The following is a 6000-nucleotide window of genomic DNA, read 5'->3' on the forward strand; positions in this document are numbered from 1 at the left end:
ACATTGTTTAATCGAGCATGCACTGGTAAGCACACTGCTTTTTTGTATCAAATACAGAGGCTCTGTTTGGTATTGTTGAACATTGAATGCTCTATAAACTGTCTCACCTGCTTTCTGTGTTACATGAGCCTTTATTGACTCCAGAATGAAATCTTAAAAATTAAGTACAATGTGTTTGTGTGTATCATTCTTCCATAAATAAACCACAGTAGTTAAAAGCCAGACAGTAGTTGTTACTTTGTCTATTGTTCAGGCCTTAACCATGATATCCCACTCTATCAAGCTTATTTGGAGGTAACGGGTCCGAATTAGGCGCAATGGTACTTCACTCGTGATGTATAACGTCAGCTCTGCAACAGTGCTTCCCAGTGCGATTTGTTTTCATGCAGGATATACCTTTCACATAATTTTTTAACGTGTACGCTGGTATTCTTAAGTAGACTTGCATTTTCAATTACATTCACGTTTTGTCAAGTCCCTTGAAGTATCTATTATGTTGAGCATACCTACTGAAGTTCAAAACATCATTCTGCCTTAGGCCTTGCCTGTATCAAAAATATTTGCATGTTTTAATTATGCTAACATAGCTGTACCCACAAACAGCTAAACGTACAACACATCTCTAACAGGAATTTGCATCACAGTAACATAATGAGCTCTCATGTACAGTAAGTAGCTGATGACTCTGATGAAGGGTCATGAAGACAACTGTTCTAGCAAAAGCAGAGAAAACTATTAGTGTTTGGAGTACCTTAAAGTTCTTGTGGATATACCTGCTAATAAGTTCAGAAAGATTACTGGAAATATACCAGCAATTAGTATTTACTAATTTATTGGGCTTTGCTAGAAGTATAGTAGGACAAAGTAGGACAAAAATGTAGTCATTTCACAAATTCTACAATGGGGAAGCCATAATACCTCACCAGCCCCTTCCCAGAAAAAGAGGGTTTCAAAGTATTAATCATCTCCCAGGGTGGGATAGGTGATGTACAGTGACACATGATGTTTAAATTATGTCATGGCTTCATAAGTGTAAGCAGTGTGGCTATTGTGTAATTTCAAGAGATGCTGTCCTGAAGATGTTCTTAAAATGTGAGGAAAGATAATGTACTTTTTATTTCAAGTCTAAATGTGTTTACAAACAAAAAGCAACAGAAATATTTAGCTGCATTTATCCTTGTGATTTTAAATAAAAACTGCAAACAGTTTTTTTTAAAACATAAACTTTTTATCAAATGACTATTATGGTCAAAAACTCAGTAATGTAATATTCTGTCAGAAGGGACTCTTAAGGAGAAGAAGAAGGGGAAATAAAAAACAATATGTTTTCCAGTATTAATCTCCAGCAATATTTCATTTCTCAGGCCAGTTTATAATATTCTTATGGTAGAAGTATCAATATTCGATGAGATGTCTGCCTGCCTGATTTGGTTACTGCAGTTAAAATAGCAGCAATTCATATTAATGATGTACTGGTTAGATTTGTTAGAAAAGATTAAGGAGATGTTAACTTTGAAAAAATGTCTTTACGAAAATAACAGAGGCATGAAAACAAGTCTATGTGTCTATTAAATCATTCATCAGACTGCTGTTGGAAATGCAGTCTTTTAAAATAGTAATGGGAACAGGATCTAGCAAATGAAATGAGTGTGTCTCATCCTGCTCTATCTGAGCTGCAAACATTGACTTCACTGTGAGAAGGACTGTTCCTGTAAAACATATTTGACAACATTCACAGCACAAGTCTATTTATTTTCTATCAAAAAAAAATCCATTCACAAAAGTAATTAGTTTAATCACACTGGGTATTCTATTTTGGTATGGTCATTGCTATTGCTTGCCCCACAACAGAATGCGTAAAATATATCTTTTAGGGACCTAGAAGAATTCCTAGAGGAAGGACTACAAAATACTTGTTTTTTTATATTTGTACTTCAAAAAGTCCATCTCTGAACTTAGAATAAAATGCAAAAGAGACCAATAAACCATTTTCATAAGCACTACCCTAAGTAAAAATTGAATTCATTCTGCATGTATAACCTTACTCTTCAATATTACAGCATAATTTTGTTAATGTATATTCATGTGTATTTATGCATACATTACACAATATTACACTTTAAGCAGAGCATTTCCTTGAATTGTAGGTTAAACACAACTCATAATGGTCTTCCTTGTTAGAAAATGGTAATAATTATTATATACCAAATTTTATTCCTAGACGTGTAAACCAAAAGTAATCCACTACATTAAATGGAATTAAACTGTAGAAAACCAGTCTGAAATCAAAGGTAACTGATCCTAATTGCTATAGCAGCTAATCTAAATATATTAAGTATGTGGTTATGCATTCTATCCTTATCTATCCAAATAAGGATAGATCATCATATTTGTTCTTTTACATGGAGCTCTTTAGAACACAGTATTTTTGTACTATATTTTCCAGAAGTTATACCGGCAGAATCATACAGTCAAATTAAATATAATACACTTCTCCATCACCTCAACATAAAAGTCACACTTCAAAAGTGAGATAGCAAGAAGTTAACTATGCAGTTGGAATTAACACCATGCATGTTGTTATGCAGAGTTTAAAATTAGGCATTTTTTCTTAACTTTGGTGCTTGGAATTTATTCAATTTTTTTATTATTTTGCTGGCAAGTACAGAATATTAGTTTCACTTGCTGAAGCATACATGTTGGCAAGAATGATGCATAGATTTACATTTTAAAGGTTTTTAGGGAAATTTTCTCCCCTGGGGACACACTTCATAACTGTTACTATTGCTATGGGAGGACACATGTGCATAGAAGAGAAACTATGAGCCGTAAGGTAAAATAAAGTAAGAAAATCATAAAAAGGTATGTTAATTATTTGTAACTACAAAACAAAATACTTGACATTATGGCAAGTTAAAAGGGCATTTATTTACACACAAACAGGATTGTTTAAAGCCAAAGGCCTTGCTCACAGCAGAGAAGTGAAGCCAAATAAGTGACAAAGCATATTAACCTTATAGTAGACTTTTCAGACACATAGTACCTACAAGGAGAGTCTGTTTTTGTCAGATTAAGGCACTTTTTTTCTTTTTTCTTTTTTTTTAATATTGTGTTATGCTGAAGGTAGTCACATATTTGACAGACCCCACTCTTAGAAAATCTAATTTAAAAGCCTTTTCTCAAAAGTGCCTCAAGGAACACAGTCCGGAACGACATGTGATCTGGGATAGCTGTCAATGCAACTGTTCCAATATTTGAAGAGATGAGACAATATTTCATTAATACATTTTGTGTTAGAAAAATGAGGAGAACCTTCAAGAGATTTCCTTGGGTTTTGTAAAATTGAGAATGGAAGGAACTGACCTGACTTTGTTTGTATGCAGCTATTTATCTTAATGTTAGGTATAGAAAATGTTAACATATTTTCCCTCAATGTTGGTATATCAGAATAATTATGTTAATTTATCTGAAAAACTGCCATATAATTAACAAGTTTTACAGCCAGGTTAACTTTCTTTTATTAGATGGGAAAGAGCCATGTTTATAGGGGAAAAAAGGAAATACTCCTCTGGCAGGTTGATTTATTTTCAGAATAAATCCTCTTGAAGATGCATTGGTAAAGCTATAGTAAACACAGCAGTATGTATAGATCAATTTGTCATATGACTCTGCAATTTATCACTGTCCACATAGCTTGTATTTTCCTTTATGTGCACTGTTTAGCTAATCAGTGTGTCTGAGTGAGATCCTGCCTTATAAAGTGTATGACATAGACATGCTTAAGAGTACATGTCGTCTTCAATTCACATCAAAATGGTGTCTCCCAGGCCCAGGCAAGGACCAATATCAGAGTTGTCATCTGTTTGATAGGGCAATGAAGATTTACAGATGGCTTTGCCAAGTCACTGTGTGTGCAGAGAGATCTTGCAAATAATCCTCCCTCCATGACCTTCCACAGATGCTTTTCCAAAGGGGCTGTTTCCACATGGCTCTGCCTGATCTCTCTCAGTTGTTTTTTTTCCTTCAGACAGAAGAGACCAAAGTGCAATCTGTGCTCTTCTTTCCTTTATATTTATGATGTAGCTGCACTGTGATTTAGGACTACAACTATTAGTATTACTAATATGGTTAACTGCAGGTGACATTATTAATATGTAGTTGAGTTGAATATCCATTTATTACAGACTAGGAATTACCAACACGGTGTTAGTGTTGGTATGGAGGTTTTGAGTCTAAAATCCTGACATGCCACTTTGCATATCCCTCTGCCTAGGAACTTAAAAACTACATACTGCTCGTTCACATCAGCCCAATCATTTGCAGATGGCAGGTGATGTCTCTGAAGGAAATATTTCTAATGTCTTGAAGAGGCTACCCAGGAAAAAGGCTTTATTTTCCATTATCTCTGTCATCATATACTAGAGCTATTTTGTCTGGCAAGATTAGCACCTGTAAAAACAGGAAGAGGAGGGGTAACCTTTCCCATATTGAGAATATCTCCTACTCAGTGAGGTGGATAAACAGGGGAAGCTTTGAATGCTTTGTGCTACAGATTGTTGGCCCAGAAGTGAACAAGCATGTCTGTAACTGGCCAAGTTGTTAAGGTCTCGGGCAGGTGGTCACTGTTTGACTCAGGTTCGACGACAATGCTCTCGATCCCCTTCCCCTCCCACCCAGGTAGGGAAGGAGAGAGAGAAAAAGAGAGAGACTTGGCTGGATTGAAAACTAAACTACACAGCTTTAATTAAACCCTAATAATAAAATACATACAATTATATACAAATGTGTTCAGGAATGCGCAAACCCCTATTGCCTCCCCCCACCCCCAGCAACTCCCACAGCATCTCCTGAGCTGCGAACAGTCCCGAAAAATCCCGGAGCTGCTGCTGGAGAGAGAGCTGGGTGATGAGGGTCAGGAGAGCTTGAGCCTGGGGGTTGATGGTGATGGATGGACAGAGTCCTCCCCAGGTGCCGGCCATGGATGGAAGCGAAGGGAAGAAGAAGCAGGAAGGAAGTTGTCTTCTGTGATCTCTGACCTTACTCTGAGCTTACGTAGATATATGGAATGGAATATCTCTGGCCAGTTTTGCTGTCTGTCTAATTCAGCCTCCTAAGGCGGGGTCATAGATCTACCTGTAGTGTCTGAGTCAGCAGAGTAAAGGTGTGACCTTGAAGACCCAGCAGTTAGAAAAACATCCCAATCTTATCAGTCTTAGTTGGAACACTCTGTGACTAGTTAAAAGAAAGCTTGCTGAAGAAAAATAAATAAATCTGTAAAAGGAAAATTGGCTTCATCCTGGCTCAAACCAGGACACAAGTTCACTGATGTAAAAATCCTTACAAATTCCTTTTATTGGTGCTGGACCTGCCTTTATCTTTATGTGCTTGGCTTCTGCAAAGGAGTTCACCATTCCTACACACTACCAAGAAAGTACTAAAAGAAAAAGTGAGGAAGGAGATTTAAACTGACTAAAAGACTTTAAAAGGGTTGGTATTTCTGGAATAAGCCCATTTATACAAGTATCTAACAACTGAAAGGTCTGTTTTACTTCATTCTTACATAGGCATTTAATGCTATGTGAAAATCACTTTAGTAAATGAAACATAATTTAGTTCAACTGTACTCTTTTAGAGCAGAAAGCTGATTTAGTAAATCCTTTTTTTTTCTGCCAAAGCACACTTCGTTTAGGTCAACTGTTTCTCTTCTAGATTAGGGTTCCTGCTCACAGGGGTATTGCCATGAGGAGCTCTTAATATTTTGATATGAAATGTGAAAATTTGCCTGTAGCTTTTCAGTAAATACCAGAAACTTCCATTGTAAGTAAAAATATTAATTAATATGAAAACACACTACTGTAGTAAGCTGAACCACTCACTTTCAGTAGAACAGTTGCCCATCTGTACTCATAACTTTGTATGCAGAAAACAGTTCATTTTCATAGAAAGTGTTGCCACTGTCATAGTCTAAGTCTCCATTACATTTTTCTCCAACCTTTTAAG

This window comes from Apus apus, chromosome Z (genome assembly GCF_020740795.1).
Source record: "Apus apus isolate bApuApu2 chromosome Z, bApuApu2.pri.cur, whole genome shotgun sequence".
NCBI lineage: Eukaryota > Metazoa > Chordata > Aves > Apodiformes > Apodidae > Apus > Apus apus.